This window comes from Oncorhynchus gorbuscha, unplaced genomic scaffold (genome assembly GCF_021184085.1).
Source record: "Oncorhynchus gorbuscha isolate QuinsamMale2020 ecotype Even-year unplaced genomic scaffold, OgorEven_v1.0 Un_scaffold_1329, whole genome shotgun sequence".
NCBI classification, from domain to species: domain Eukaryota; kingdom Metazoa; phylum Chordata; class Actinopteri; order Salmoniformes; family Salmonidae; genus Oncorhynchus; species Oncorhynchus gorbuscha.
Genome location: NW_025746137.1, coordinates 124,272 through 140,000, shown reverse-complemented (window position 1 = coordinate 140,000; position 15,729 = coordinate 124,272). Strand labels below are relative to the sequence as shown.

The 15,729-nt window shown below is 51.4% G+C and overlaps 1 pseudogene; it reads left to right on the top strand.

The window, feature by feature from the left end:
- The window catches only part of LOC124022301, a 120,046-nt pseudogene that overhangs the window by 18,003 nt on the left and 86,314 nt on the right, over window positions 1–15,729 (top strand).

The following is a 15,729-nucleotide window of genomic DNA, read 5'->3' as shown; positions in this document are numbered from 1 at the left end:
CGCCCCACGTAGCTCCGCCCCACGTAGCTCCGCCCCACGTAGCTCCTGCCCCTGTAGCTCCTGCCCCTGTAGCTCCTGCCCCTGTAGCCGGTAGCTCCTCCCCCTGTAGCTCCTCCCCTGTAGCTCCTCCCCTGTAACGCCCATGTCCTGTCAGTTAGACCCTTGACACCCCTGGTTTAAACTTTAAACTCTCCCTGTGAGCCACATTTACTTTTCAGAAAGTTCCGGAGGGCCACACTGAAAACGTTATTTCTTTCACTTTCAAAATGGTTTTGGGAATTTCCAATGCTCCCTGACTGTCTAGCTCTCAGATCGGTGATAAGTCTGTGAGCCAGCTGGACACAGTCATGAAACTGTACCAAATGCAGGTCCATTATCATTTCTACACAGTTTCCATTTGGTTTGAGTCATTTGAAAGTATATTGAGGGCCCCCCTATTCCATCCTATACACATTCTGGATTTACATGTTGCCTCTTTCAAGAACATATCCTTCCCTCTCTGCTCCCTCTCTCCTCCCTCTCTCCTCCCTCTCTCCTCCCTCTCTCCTCCCTCTCTCCTCCCTCTCTCCTCCCTCTCTCCCTCCCTCTCTCCCCTCCTCCTCCCCTCTCCTCCCCCCTTCCCTCCCTCTCTCCTCCCCACTCTCCTCCCTCCCCCTCCCCTCTCCTCCCTCCCCCTCCCCTCTCCCCCTCCCCCTCCTCCCCCTCCCCTCTCCTCCCTCCCCCTCTCCTCCCTCCCTCCCTCTTCCCTCTCTCCTCCCTCCCCTCCCTCTTCCCTCCCTCCCTCCTCCCTCTCTCCTCCCTCTTCCCTCTCTCCTCCCTCCCCTCTCCTCCCTCCCCTCTCCCTCCCTCCCCTCTCCTCCTCCCTCCCTCCTCCCCTCTCTACTCCCCCCTCCTCCCCTCTCTCTCCCCTCCCTCCTCCCCTCTCCCTCCCCTCCCCCTCCCCTCCTCCCCCCTCTCTCCTCCCTCTCCTCCCCTCTCTCCTCCCCTCTCTCTCCCCTCTCTCCTCCCCTCCTCCCTCTCTCCTCCCCTCTCCTCCCCTCTCTCCTCCCTCTCTCCTCCCTCCCCTCCTCCCTCCCCTCTCCTCCCTCCCTCCCTCCTCCCCTCTCTCCTCCCCTCTCTCCTCCCCTCTCCCCTCTCTCCTCCCCTCTCTCCCTCTCCCTCCCCTCTCTCCTCTCCCTCTCTCTCTCTCCTTCCCTCTCTCCTTCCCTCTCTCCTCTCTCCTCTCTCCTCTCCCCTCTCTCTCTCTCCTCTCTCCTCTTCCCTCTCTCCTCTCCCTCCTCCCTCCTCTCCAGGTATAATCCGCAGCCTGGCGGCCCACAGTCTGAACACTGAACAGGAGCTCAGCCAATGGAGCGGCGGCGACACAGACGACGGTCACCATAGCAACCAGCTGCGTCTGGCGCTGCTCTTGCAGTTCCTGGAAAACCTGGAGAAACTGATGTACAACGCCTACGAGGGCTGTGCCAATGCTCTGACCGCACCACCCAAGGTACACACACACACACACCTACACACACACACCCCTACACACCTACACTGTGAGAAACTGATGTACAACGCCTACGAGGGCTGTGCCAACGCTTTGACCACACCACCCAAGGTGCACGCAGCTCCTAATGTCAACTATGTTTTTCTCTCTCTCCTTCCCTCTATATCCAGGGTATCAGAACATTCTTCTATACCAACCGTCAGACCTGCCAGGATTGGCTGACTCGTATCCGCCTGGCCCTGATGAGGGTGGGGCTTCTGTCCGGCCAACCAGCAGTCACCGTGCGCCACGGCTTGGACCTGCTGACTGAGATCCAGAACAGCAGCACTCTGGTAACGGGAGGAGAGACGAACAGTCCCAGGACTGTGTCCTAAACCACACCCTATTCCCTATATAGTGCACTACTTTTGACCAGAGCCCCAACTGAACCTAGTGTACTTGACCACACAGAGAAACACACTCAGCATTACCTTGTTCCAACAGTCAGTCAACTGTTTTCAACCACGACCCCTTTACCTGAAGTTAATAAATACATCACCTGTAACTGACCCCCCATATGTCTCCTCTCTGTAGGGTCCAGGTCTCCTCTCTGTAGGGTCCAGGCCTCCTCTGGTCATCTGTAACTAACCCCCATTGTCTCCTCTCTGTAGGGTCCAGGTCTCCTCTCTGTAGGGTCCAGGTCTCTACTGGTCACCTGTAACTGACCCCCATGTCTCCTCTCTGTAGGGTCCAGGTCTCTACTGGTCATCTGTAACTGACCCCCATTGTCTCCTCTCTGTAGGGTCCAGGTCTCCCCTGGTCACCTGTAACTGACCCCCATGTCTCCTCTCTGTAGGGTCCAGATCTCTACTGGTCACCTGTAACTGACCCCCATGTCTCCTCTCTGTAGGGTCCAGGTCTCCTCTCTGTAGGGTCCAGGTCTCTACTGGTCATCTGTAACTGACCCCCATTGTCTCCTCTCTGTAGGGTCCAGGTCTCTACTGGTCATCTGTAACTAACCCCCATTGTCTCCTCTCTGTAGGGTCCAGGTCTCCTCTCTGTAGGGTCCAGGTCTCCTCTCTGTAGGGTCCAGGTCTCCTCTCTGTAGGGTCCAGGTCTCCTCTCTGTAGGGTCCAGGTCTCTACTGGTCACCTGTAACTGACCCCCATGTCTCCTCTCTGTAGGGTCCAGGTCTCTACTGGTCACCTGTAACTGACCCCCATGTCTCCTCTCTGTAGGGTCCAGGTCTCCTCTCTGTAGGGTCCAGGTCTCCTCTCTGTAGGGTCCAGGTCTCCTCTCTGTAGGGTCCAGGTCTCCTCTCTGTAGGGTCCAGGTCTCCTCTCTGTAGGGTCCAGGTCTCCTCTCTGTAAGGTCCAGGTCTCCCCTGGTCATCTGTAACTGACCCCCAGGTCTCCCCTGGTCATCTGTAACTGACCCCCATTGTCTCCTCTCTGTAGGGTCCAGGTCTCTACTGGTCATCTGTAACTGATCCCCATGTCTCCTCTCTGTAGGGTCCAGGTCTCCTCTCTGTAGGGTCCAGGTCTCTACTGGTCATCTGTAACTGATCCCCATGTCTCCTCTCTGTAGGGTCCAGGTCTCTACTGGTCATCTGTAACTGATCCCCATGTCTCCTCTCTGTAGGGTCCAGAGTTGGAGGCTCCTCTGGTGATGCTGGTAGAGGCTCTGTGTGAACTTCACTGTCCTGAGGCTATCCAGGGTTTAGCTGCCTGGAGTCTCACCAACACTGGCAAGAGTCTGGCTTGGGTCAGCTCTGTGGCACTACAGGCTGAGGGGCGGTAAGGAAAACCACCCCTGTGTGTGTGTGTGTTTGTGTGTCAAGTGGAGTCCAAGCTTAGTGTATTTAAGGGGCAATTCTTGACAGATTTAACTTTCTAAATGCCTCATGATCTTAGTTCCCACCAGAACCTAAAATATAAGCTTGTTTTATACAAATGTTTTGAAAGAAAGAAAATATAAACAAACACTATACAGCCTCACCATGGTTACACCTAGAATGTTGCTCTATGATGTCATTGATGGTTACACCTAGAATGTTGCTCTGATGTCATGGATGGTTACAACTGGAATGTTGCTCTATGATGTCATGGCTGGTTACAACTGGAATGTTGGCTATGATGTCATGGCTGGTTACAACTGGAATGTTGCTCTATGATGTCATGGCTGGTTACAACTGGAATGTTGCTCTATGATGTCATGGCTGGTTACACCTAGAATGTTGCTCTATGATGTCATGGATGGTTACAACTGGAATGTTGTCTATGATGTCATGGCTGGTTACAACTGGAATGTTGCTCTATGATGTCATGGCTGGTTACAACTGGAATGTTGTCTATGATGTCATGGCTGGTTACAACTGGAATGTTGTCTATGATGTCATGGCTGGTTACAACTGGAATGTTGCTCTATGATGTCATGGCTGGTTACAACTGGAATGTTGCTCTATGATGTCATGGCTGGTTACAACTGGAATGTTGCTCTATGATGTCATGGCTGGTTACAACTGGAATGTTGCTCTATGATGTCATGGATGGTTACAACTGGAATGTTGCTCTATGATGTCATGGCTGATGGAATGTTTCTCCATAATGTCATGGCTGGTTACATCTGGAATGTTGCTCTATGATGTCATGGATGGTTACAACTGGAATGTTGATGTCTATGAATGTTTCTCCATAATGATGGTTTACATCTGGAATGTTGCTCCATGATGTCATGGATGGTTACAACTGGAATGTTGTCTATGATGTCATGGCTGGTTACACCTGGAATGTTGCTCTATGATGTCATGGATGGTTACACCTAGAATGTTGCTCTATGATGTCATGGATGGTTAGAACTGGAATGTTGCTCTATGATGTCATTGATGGTTACACCTAGAATGTTGCTCTATGATGTCATGGATGGTTACACCTAGAATGTTGTTCTATGATGTCATTGATGGTTACACCTAGAATGTTGCTCTATGATGTCATGTATGGTTACAACTGGAATTGCTCTATGATGTCATGGCTGGTTACAACTGCAATGTTGCTCTATGATGTCATGGCTGGTTACAACTGGAATGTTGCTCTATGATGTCATGGCTGGTTACAACTGGAATGTTGCTCTATGATGTCATGGCTGGTTACAACTGGAATGTTGCTCTATGATGTCATGGCTGGTTACAACTGGAATGTTGCTCTATGATGTCATTGATGGTTACACCTAGAATGTTGCTCTATGATGTCATGGCTGGTTACAACTGGAATGTTGCTCTATGATGTCATGGCTGGTTACAACTGGAATGTTGCTCTATGATGTCATTGATGGTTACACCTAGAATGTTGCTCTATGATGTCATGGATGGTTACACCTAGAATGTTGCTCTATGATGTCATGGCTGGTTACAACTGCAATGTTGCTCTATGATGTCAATGATGGTTACAACTGGAATGTTGCTCTATGATGTCATGGCTGGTTACAACTGGAATGTAATGTAATGAATGTTGCTCTATGATGTCATGGCTGGTTACAACTGGAATGTTGCTCTATGATGTCATGGCTGGTTACAACTGGAATGTTGTCTATGATGTCAATGATGGTTGGTCCTTAAATCCAAAGCTCTGTCTTTGAAGTTGAGTGGTTACATTCCTCCAGTCCCATCCCTCAGCCTTTTACCCAAACGGGGCAGTGAGTACGCTTTATTGTTTCAACTGCTGATTGCCACTTTAAATGTAGTCAATAAGCAGGTAGTACACACCTCTAGTTGTCCATAGATGCTGTTAAATGGTATGTCCAGACCATATAGTAGCCCATACCTCTCTGTAAATACCCTATAGTAACCCATACCTCTCTCTGTAAATACCATATAGTAACCCATACCTCTCTGTAAATACCATATAGTAGCCCATACCTCTCTCTCTGTCAAGGACCATAGTAACCCATACCTCTCTCTCTGTAAATACCCTATAGTAACCCATACCTCTCTGTAAATACCCTATAGTGACCCATACCTCTCTGTAAATACCATATAGTAAGCCATACCTCTCTCTGTCAAGACCATATAGTAAGCCATACCTCTCTGTAAATACCATATAGTAAGCCATACCTCTCTGTAAATACCATATAGTAACCCATACCTCTCTGTAAATACCCTATAGTAACCCATACCTCTCTGTAAATACCATATAGTAAGCCATACCTTTCTCTGTCAAGACCATATAGTAAGCCATACCTCTCTGTAAATACCATATAGTAACCCATACCTCTCTGTAAATACCCTATAGTAACCCATACCTCTCTGTAAATACCCTATAGTAACCCATACTTCTCTGTAAATACCCTATAGTAACCCATACCTCTCTCTCTGTCAAGGACCATAGTAACCCATACCTCTCTCTGTAAATACCCTATAGTAACCCATACCTCTCTGTAAATACCCTATAGTAACCCATACCTCTCTCTCTGTCAAAGACCATAGTAACCCATACCTCTCTCTGTGTAAATACCATATAGTAGCCCATACCACTCTCTCTGTAAATACCATATAGTAGCCCATACCTCTCTCTCTGTAAATACCATATAGTAACCCATACCTCTCTCTCTGTCAAAGACCATAGTAACCCATACCTCTCTCTGTAAATACCATATAGTAACCCATACCTCCTCTCTGTCAAAGACCATAGTAACCCACACCTCTCTCTCTGTCAAAGACCATAGTAACCCATACCTCTCTCTGTAAATACCATATAGTAACCCATACCTCTCTCTCTGTCAAGCCCATATAGTAACCCATACCTCTCTATAAATACCCTATAGTGACCCATACCTCTGTCTGTAAATACCCTATAGTAACCCATACCTCTCTCTGTAAATACCCTATAGTAACCCATACCTCTCTGTAAATACCCTATAGTAACCCATACCTCTCTCTGTAAATACCCTATAGTAACCCATACCTCTCTGTAAATACCATATAGTAAGCCATACCTCTCTCTGTCAAGACCATATAGTAGCCCATACCTCTCTGTAAATACCATATAGTGACCCATACCTCTCTGTAAATACCCTATAGTGACCCATACCTCTCTGTAAATACCCTATAGTGACCCATACCTCTCTGTAAATACCCTATAGTGACCCATACCTCTCTGTAAATACCCTATAGTAACCCATACCTCTCTGTAAATACCCTATAGTAACCCATACCTCTCTGTAAATACCCTATAGTAACCCATACCTCTCTGTAAATACCCTATAGTAACCCATACCTCTCTGTAAATACCCTATAGTAACCCATACCTCTCTGTAAATACCCTATAACCCTATAGTAACCCATACCTCTCTGTAAATACCCTATAGTAACCCATACTTCTCTGTAAATACCCTATAGTAACCCATACCTCTCTGTCAATACCCTATAGTGACCCATACCTCTCTGTCAATACCCTATAGTGACCCATACCTCTCTGTCAATACCCTATAGTGACCCATACCTCTCTGTAAATACCCTATAGTAACCCATACCTCTCTGTCAATACCCTATAGTGACCCATACCTCTCTCTCTAGGTTTGAGAAGGCTGCAGTGGAGTAACAGGAACAGCTGTGTGCCGTGAATGGACTGTTCCATTAAGGGCTTCGACCGCTCACTCCTCAAACTGGGCGGAGCCAACAGCTCTAACACAGCCAGCCCCAAACACAACGGCTACGGTGAGAGACACAGCTCTAACACAGCCAGGCCCAAACACACTGGGAACGGTGAGACACACAGCTCTAACACAGCCAGCCCCAAACACAACGGCAACGGTGAGACACACAGCTCTAACACACCGCCAGCCCCAAACACAACGGTGAGACACACAGCTCTAACACAGCCAGCCCCAAACACACAGCTCTAACACAGCCAGCCCCAAACACAACAGTGAGAGACACAGCTCTAACACAGCCAGCCCCAAACACAACGGTGAGACACACAGCTCTAACACAGCCAGCCCCAAACACAACGGCAACGGTGAGACACACAGCTCTAACACAGCCAGCCCCAAACACAACGGTGAGACACACAGCTCTAACACAGCCAGCCCCAAACACAACGGTGAGACACACAGCTCTAACACAGCCAGCCCCAAACACAACGGTGAGACACACAGCTCTAACACAGCCAGCCCCAAACACAACGGTGAGACACAGCTCTAACACAGCCAGCCCCAAACACAACGGTGAGACACACAGCTCTAACACAGCCAGCCCCAAACACAACGGTGAGACACACAGCTCTAACACAGCCAGCCCCAAACACAACGGTGAGACACACAGCTCTAACACAGCCAGCCCCAAACACAACGGTGAGACACACAGCTCTAACACAGCCAGCCCCAAACACAACGGTGAGACACACAGCTCTAACACAGCCAGCCCCAAACACAACGATGAGACACAGCTCTAACACAGCCAGCCCCAAACACAACGGTGAGACACACAGCTCTAACACAGCCAGCCCCAAACACAACGGTGAGACACACAGCTCTAACACAGCCAGCCCCAAACACAACGGTGAGACACACAGCTCTAACACAGCCAGCCCCAAACACAACGGTGAGACACAGCTCTAACACAGCCAGCCCCAAACACAACGGTGAGACACACAGCTCTAACACAGCCAGCCCCAAACACAACGGTGAGACACACAGCTCTAACACAGCCAGCCCCAAACACAACGGTGAGAACGCGGAATAGGGGGGAGACATTTCAGAGGCAACCACTAGCTGATAATAACCAGGTGTTCCCCTCTCTCTCCTCCCCCCCTTCCTCTCTTCTCCTTCTGCCTCTCCCCTCCTCTCTCTCTCCTCCTCCCCCTTTCCTCTCTTCTCCTTCTGCCTCTCCCCTCCTCTCTCTCTCCTCCTCCCCCTTTCCTCTCTTCTCCTTCTGCCTCTCCCCTCCTCTCTCTCCTCCACCCCCTTTCCTCTCTTCTCCTTCTGCCTCTCTCCTCCACCCCCTTTCCTCTCTTCTCCTTCTGCCTCTCTCCTCCACCCCCTTTCCTCTCTTCTCCTTCTGCTTCTCCCCCTCTCTCTCCTCCTCCCCCTTTCCTCTCTTCTCCTTCTGCCTCTCCCCTCCTCTCTCTCCCTCCTCCCCCTTTCCTCTCTTCTCCTTCTGCCTCTCCCCTCCTCTCTCTCCTCCACCCCCTTTCCTCTCTTCTCCTTCTGCCTCTCTCCTCCACCCCCTTTCCTCTCTTCTCCTTCTGCCTCTCTCCTCCACCCCCTTTCCTCTCTCTCCTTCTGCCTCTCCCTCCTCTCTCTCCTCCACCCCCTTTCCTCTCTTCTCCTTCTGCCTCTCTCCTCCACCCCCTTTCCTCTCTTCTCCTGCCTCTCTCCTCCACCCCCTTTCCTCTCTCTCCTTCTGCCTCTCCCCTCCTCTCTCTCCTCCACCCCTTTCCTCTCTTCTCCTTCTGCTTCTCTCTCCTCCTCCCCCTTTCCTCTCTTCTCCTTCTGCTTCTCCCCCTTTCCTCTCTTCTCCTCTGCCTCTCCCTCTCTCTCCTCCTCCTCCCCCTTTCCTCTCTTCTCCTTCCGCCTCCCCCTCCTCTCTCCTCCCTCCCCCTCCTCTCTCTCTCCTTCTTCCGCCTCTCCCTCTCTCTCTCCTCCCCCTTTCCTCTCTTCTCATTCTGCCTCTCCCTCTCCTCCTCCTCCCCCTTTCCTCTCTCTCCTCCTCCCCTTTCCTCTCTCTCCTTCTGCCTCTCCCCTCCTCTCTCTCCCTCCACCCCCTTTCCTCTCTTCTCCTTCTGCCTCTCTCCTCCACACCCTTTCCTCTCTTCTCCTTCTGCCTCTCTCCTCCACCCCCTTTCCTCTCTTCTCCTTCTGCCTCTCCCCTCCTCTCTCTCCTCCACCCCTTTCCTCTTTCTCCTTCTGCCTCTCCCCTCCTCTCTCTCCTCCTCCCCCTTTCCTCTCTTCTCCTTCTGCCTCTCCCCTCCTCTCTCCTCCTCCCACTTTCCTCTCTCTCCTTCTGCCTCTCCCCTCCTCTCTCTCCTCCTCCCCCTTTCCTCTCTCTCCTTCTGCCTCCCCTCTCTCTCTCCTTCAGGTGACGGCAGGAAGACGGTTCTCCTCAAGTCCAACGAGTGTTCCTCCGAGGTGCTCAACCTCCTTGCCAACAAGGCATGCCAGTGCTATGTGGCCCTCGGCGATTGGTCCTCGGTGCAGGAGTGGCAGGCCAGCGTGCACGCCCTCAAGAAGAACCCTGGTAACCCTGCCGCAGCGAGCGTGCACCTGAAGACAGACTTCAACTACGTACGGGCACTGAGCTGCTTCGAGGACGGAGACTTCCCAGAATGCCGTGCTCAGCTGGAGCTCCTGGCGGGGGAGAGAGACGACTACGGCCTGCTCAACTCCACCTCTACTGGCTCCAAGGACAAACTAGGTAGGAGGGAGAGGGAGGACTAAAGGCCTGCTCAACTCCACCTGCTCTAAGAATAAACTAGGTAGGAGGGAGAGAGTGAGGACTAAAGGCCTGCTCAACTCCACCTGCTCTAAGAATAAACTAGGTAGGAGGGAGAGGACTAAAGGCCTGCTCAACTCCACCTGCTCCAAGAATAAACTAGGTAGGAGGGAGAGAGAGAGGTCTAAAGGCCTGCTCAACTCCACCTCTACTGGCTCCAAGGACAAACTAGGTAGGAGGGAGAGGGAGGACTAAAGGCCTGCTCAACTCCACCTGCTCCAAGAATAAACTAGGTAGGAGGGAGAGGACTAAAGGCCTGCTCAACTCCACCTGCTCTAAGAATAAACTAGGTAGGAGGGAGAGGACTAAAGGCCTGCTCAACTCCACCTGCTCCAAGAATAAACTAGGTAGGAGGGAGAGAGAGAGGTCTAAAGGCCTGCTCAACTCCACCTCTACTGGCTCCAAGGACAAACTAGGTAGGAGGGAGAGGGAGGACTAAAGGCCTGCTCAACTCCACCTGCTCCAAGAATAAACTAGGTAGGAGGGAGAGAGAGAACTAAGGCCTGCTCAACTCTACCTGCTCCAAGAATAAACTAGGTAGGAGGGAGAGATGGGGCACTACGGCCTGCTCAACTCCACCTGCTCCAAGAATAAACTAGGTAGGAGGGAGAGCGAGAACTAAGGCCTGCTCAGCTCCACCTGCTCTAAGAATAAACTAGGTAGGAGGGAGAGAGAGCACTAAAGGCCTGCTCAACTCCACCTGCTCCAAGAATAAACTAGGTAGGAGGGAGAGAGAGAACTAAGGCCTACTCAACTCTACCTGCTCCAAGAATAAACTAGGTAGGAGGGAGAGAGAGAGCACTAAAGGCCTGCTCAACTCCACCTGCTCTAAGAATAAACAAGGTAGGAGGGAGAGAGAGAGGACTACGGCCTGCTCAACTCCACCTGCTCCAAGAATAAACTAGGTAGGAGGGAGAGCGAGAACTAAGGCCTGCTCAACTCTACCTGCTCCAAGAATAAAGTAGGTAGGAGGGAGAGCGAGAACTAAGGCCTGCTCAACTCTACCTGCTCCAAGAATAAAGTAGTTAGGAGGGTGTCTGAGACTGCCCCCTTCAGTTTTGAGTCTATTCTCCTTAGAGGTGTGTGTGTTTTTCTAACGTGTCTGTTTGTTTCTAACGTGTGTGTGTGTAGACCTGAAGCGTCTCCTCCCGGCAGTGTTGAGTCCGGACCCCTCAGAGCTGCAGAAGGCCATTGAGGTGCAGCTGCTGCGGAGCGCTGTGGCTGCCATGACAACGGCCAATCACGAGCAGGAACAGAAGGCCATGCCCACCTCTGAGTGAGTCTCTCATTGGATTTTGGAGGTCACTTTTAGTTGAATCCTGTATTAATGTGTTAGTGCTGGGTAGGAACAAAAACCTGCTGGATTGTGGAACACTTCATTGGGAAGATCTCAATCGCATACAACTCGTCTCCTTCTCAAAAACCCATTGGAGGAGGTGAGAGATGGGCGGGGACCTCTGGCTCTGTCATCCAATGGGAGAGCGAGGAGACGGCAGTATTTCATTGAGCTCTTCCATGATGTCTTCCACGTTCCATTTGGGTTGAGCTGAGTACTGTTGGACTGACTGCGGGTTCTGTCTGTGCTGCCCTATGGGCCCTGGTCAAAAGGAGGGAACCATTTGGGACAGACTATGTACACTCTCGTTCACTACTTCCCACCTGTCTAAACGCTTCGGTAATTGGTGGAGACTTAGTGGGAGTTTCCACCATGTTTCTGAACCCAGTCATTTCCTTTTCAATATATAATAATATATGCCATTTAGCAGACGCTTTTATCCAAAGCGACTTACAGTCATGTGTGCATACATTCTACGTATGGGTGGTCCCGGGGATCGAACCCACTACCCTGGCGTTACAAGCGCCATGCTCTACCAACTGAGCTACAGAAGGACCGCCTCTTTTCGATCAGCGACAGGAAGTGAAGACACTGGGAGGAAGGAGAGGTAATATCTTACGTGTTCTGTGTGTGTGTTTACAGTACCCTGGTCCGTTATCTGAAGCAGACGGGTCGTATCTCTCTGGGTCCCCTCCGCCTCTCCACCCTCACCCTCTCTGACGGCCTGCCCACCCTCGCCACCCTGCAGCTATACTGCTGCTCTGCCCTGGAGAACACACTGAGTGGACAGGAGGTACACACACACACACACAGACCCTCGCCACCCTGCAGCTATACTGCTGCTCTGCCCTGGAGAACACACTGAGTGGACAGGAGGTACACACACGCACAGACCCTCGCCACCCTGCAGCTATACTGCTGCTCTGCCCTGGAGAACACACTGAGTGGACAGGAGGTACACACACACACAGACCCTCGCCACCCTGCAGCTATACTGCTGCTCTGCCCTGGAGAACACACTGAGTGGACAGGAGGTACGTGGACAGGAGGTACACACACACACACACAGACCCTCGCCACCCTGCAGCTATACTGCTGCTCTGCCCTGGAGAACACACTGAGTGGACAGGAGGTACACACACACACACACACACACACAGACCCTCGCCACCCTGCAGCTATACTGCTGCTCTGCCCTGGAGAACACACTGAGTGGACAGGAGGTACACACACACACACACACAGACCCTCGCCACTCTGCAGCTATACTGCTGCTCTGCCCTGGAGAACACACTGAGTGGACAGGAGGTACACACACACACACACACACACACACACACACACACACACACACACAGACCCTCGCCACCCTGCAGCTATACTGCTGCTCTGCCCTGGAGAACACACTGAGTGGACAGGAGGTACACACACACACACACACACACACACACACACACACACACACACACACACACACACACACACACACACACACCACACACACACAACAGACCTCCCACCCTGCAGCTATACTGCTGCTCTGCCCTGGAGAACACACTGAGTGGACAGGAGGTGCACACACACACACACACACACACACACACACACACACACACACACACACACACACACACACACACACACACACACACAGACCCTCGCCACCCTGCAGCTACAATGCTGCTCTGCCCTGGAGAACACACTGAGTGGACAGGAGGTACACACACACACACACACACACACACACACACACACACACACACACACACACACACACACACAACACACACACACACACACACACAGACCCAGACCCTCGCCACCCTGCAGCTATACTGCTGCTCTGCCCTGGAGAACACACTGAGTGGACAGGAGGTACTACACACACACACACACACACACTGGGACACACACACACACACACACAACATTGCTGCACAACACACACACACACACACACAACACACACACACACACACACACACACAGACCCTGCCAACTGCAGCTATACTGCTGCTCTGCCCTGGAGAACACACTGAGTGGACAGGAGGTACACACACACACACACACACACACAGACCCTCGCCACCCTGCAGCTATACTGCTGCTCTGCCCTGGAGAACACACTGAGTTGACAGGAGGTACACACACACACACACACACACACACACACACACACACACACACACACACACACACACACACACACACACACACACACACACACACACACACAGACCCTCGCCACCCTGCAGCTATACTGCTGCTCTGCCCTGGAGAACACACTGAGCGGACAGGAGGTACACACACACACACACACACACACACACAGACCCTCGCCACCCTGCAGCTATACTGCTGCTCTGCCCTGGAGAACACACTGAGCGGACAGGAGGTACACACACACACACACACACACACACACAGACCCTCGCCACCCTGCAGCTATACTGCTGCTCTGCCCTGGAGAACACACTGTTGGACAGGAGGTACACACACACACACACACACACACACACAAGGCACACACACACACACACACACACACACACACACACACACACACACACACACACACAGACCCTCGCCACCCTGCAGCTATACTGCTGCTCTGCCCTGGAGAACACACTGAGTGGACAGGAGGTACACACACACACACACACACACACACACACACACACACACACACACACACACACACACACACACACACACACACACACACACACACACAGACCCTCGCCACCCTGCAGCTATACTGCTGCTCTGCCCTGGAGAACACACTGAGCGGACAGGAGACACACACACACACACACACACACACACACACACACACACACACACACACACACACACACACACACACACACACACACCACAGACCCTCGCCACCCTGCAGCTATACTGCTGCTCTGCCCTGGAGAACACACTGAGCGGACAGGAGGTACACACACACACACAGACACACACACACACACACAGACCCTCGCCACCCTGCAGCTATACTGCTGCTCTGCCCTGGAGAACACACTGAGTGGACAGGAGGTACACACACACACACACACACACACACACACACACACACACACACACACACACACACACACACACACACACACACACACACAGACCCTCGCCACCCTGCAGCTATACTGCTGCTCTGCCCTGGAGAACACACTCAGAGTATTCTACATGGCCAACAGTATGTGGACACCTGCTCGTCTAACATCTCATTCCAAAATTACAGGCATTAATACAGAGTTGGTCCCCCCTTTCCTGCTATAACAGCCTCCACTCTTCTGGGAAGGCTTTCCACTAGATGTTGGAACATTGCTGCTATGACAGCCTCCACTCTTCTGGGAAGGCTTTCCACTAGATGTTGGAACATTGCTGCTATAACAGACTCTACTCATTTACATTTACATTTAAGTCATTTAGCAGACGCTCTTATCCAGAGCGACTTACTCTTCTGGGAAGGCTTTCCACTAGATGTTGGAACATTGCTGCTATAACAGCCTCCACTCTTCTGGGAAGGCTTTCCACTAGATGTTGGAACATTGCTGCTATAACAGCCTCCACTCTTCTGGGAAGGCTTTCCACTAGATGTTGGAACTCTTCTGGGAAGGCTTTCCACTAGATGTTGGAACATTGCTGCTATAACAGCCTCCACTGTTATGGGAAGGCTTTCCACTAGATGTTTGGAACATTGCTGCTATAACAGCCTCCACTCTTCTGGGAAGGCTTTCCACTAGATGTTGGAACATTGCTGCTATAACAGCCTCCACTCTTCTGGGAAGGCTTTCCACTAGATGTTGGAACATTGCTGTGGGAACTTGCTTCCATTCAGCCACAAGAGCATTAGTGAGGTTGGGCTCTGATGTTAGGTGATTAGGCCTGGCTCACAGTCAGCATTCCAATTCATCCCAGAGGTGTTCTATGGGGTTGAGGTCAGGGCTCTGTGCAGGCCAGTCAAGTTCTTCCACACCGATCTCGACAAACAATTTCTGTATGGACCTGGCTTTGTGCACGGGGGGCATTGTCATGCTGAAACAGGAAAGGGCCTTCCCCAAACTGTTGCCACAAAGTTGGAAGCAAAGAATCATCTAGAATGTCATTGTATGCTGTAGCGTTAAGATTTCCCTTCACTGGAACTAAGGCTCCTAGCCTGAACCGTGAAAAACAGCCCCAGACCATTATTATTATGACATTGAGCACAGTGATCTTAGGCTTGTGTGCGGCTGCTCTGCCATGGAAACCCATTTCATGAAGCTCTCGACGAACAGTTCTTGTGCCGATGTTGCTTCCAGAAGGCAGTTGGGAACTCAGCAGTGAGTGTTGCAACAGAGGACTGACGATTCTTACGAGCTACGCGCTTCAGCACTCTGCAGTCCTGTTCTGTGAGCTTGTGTGGCCTACCACTTTGCGGCTGAGCAGTTGTTG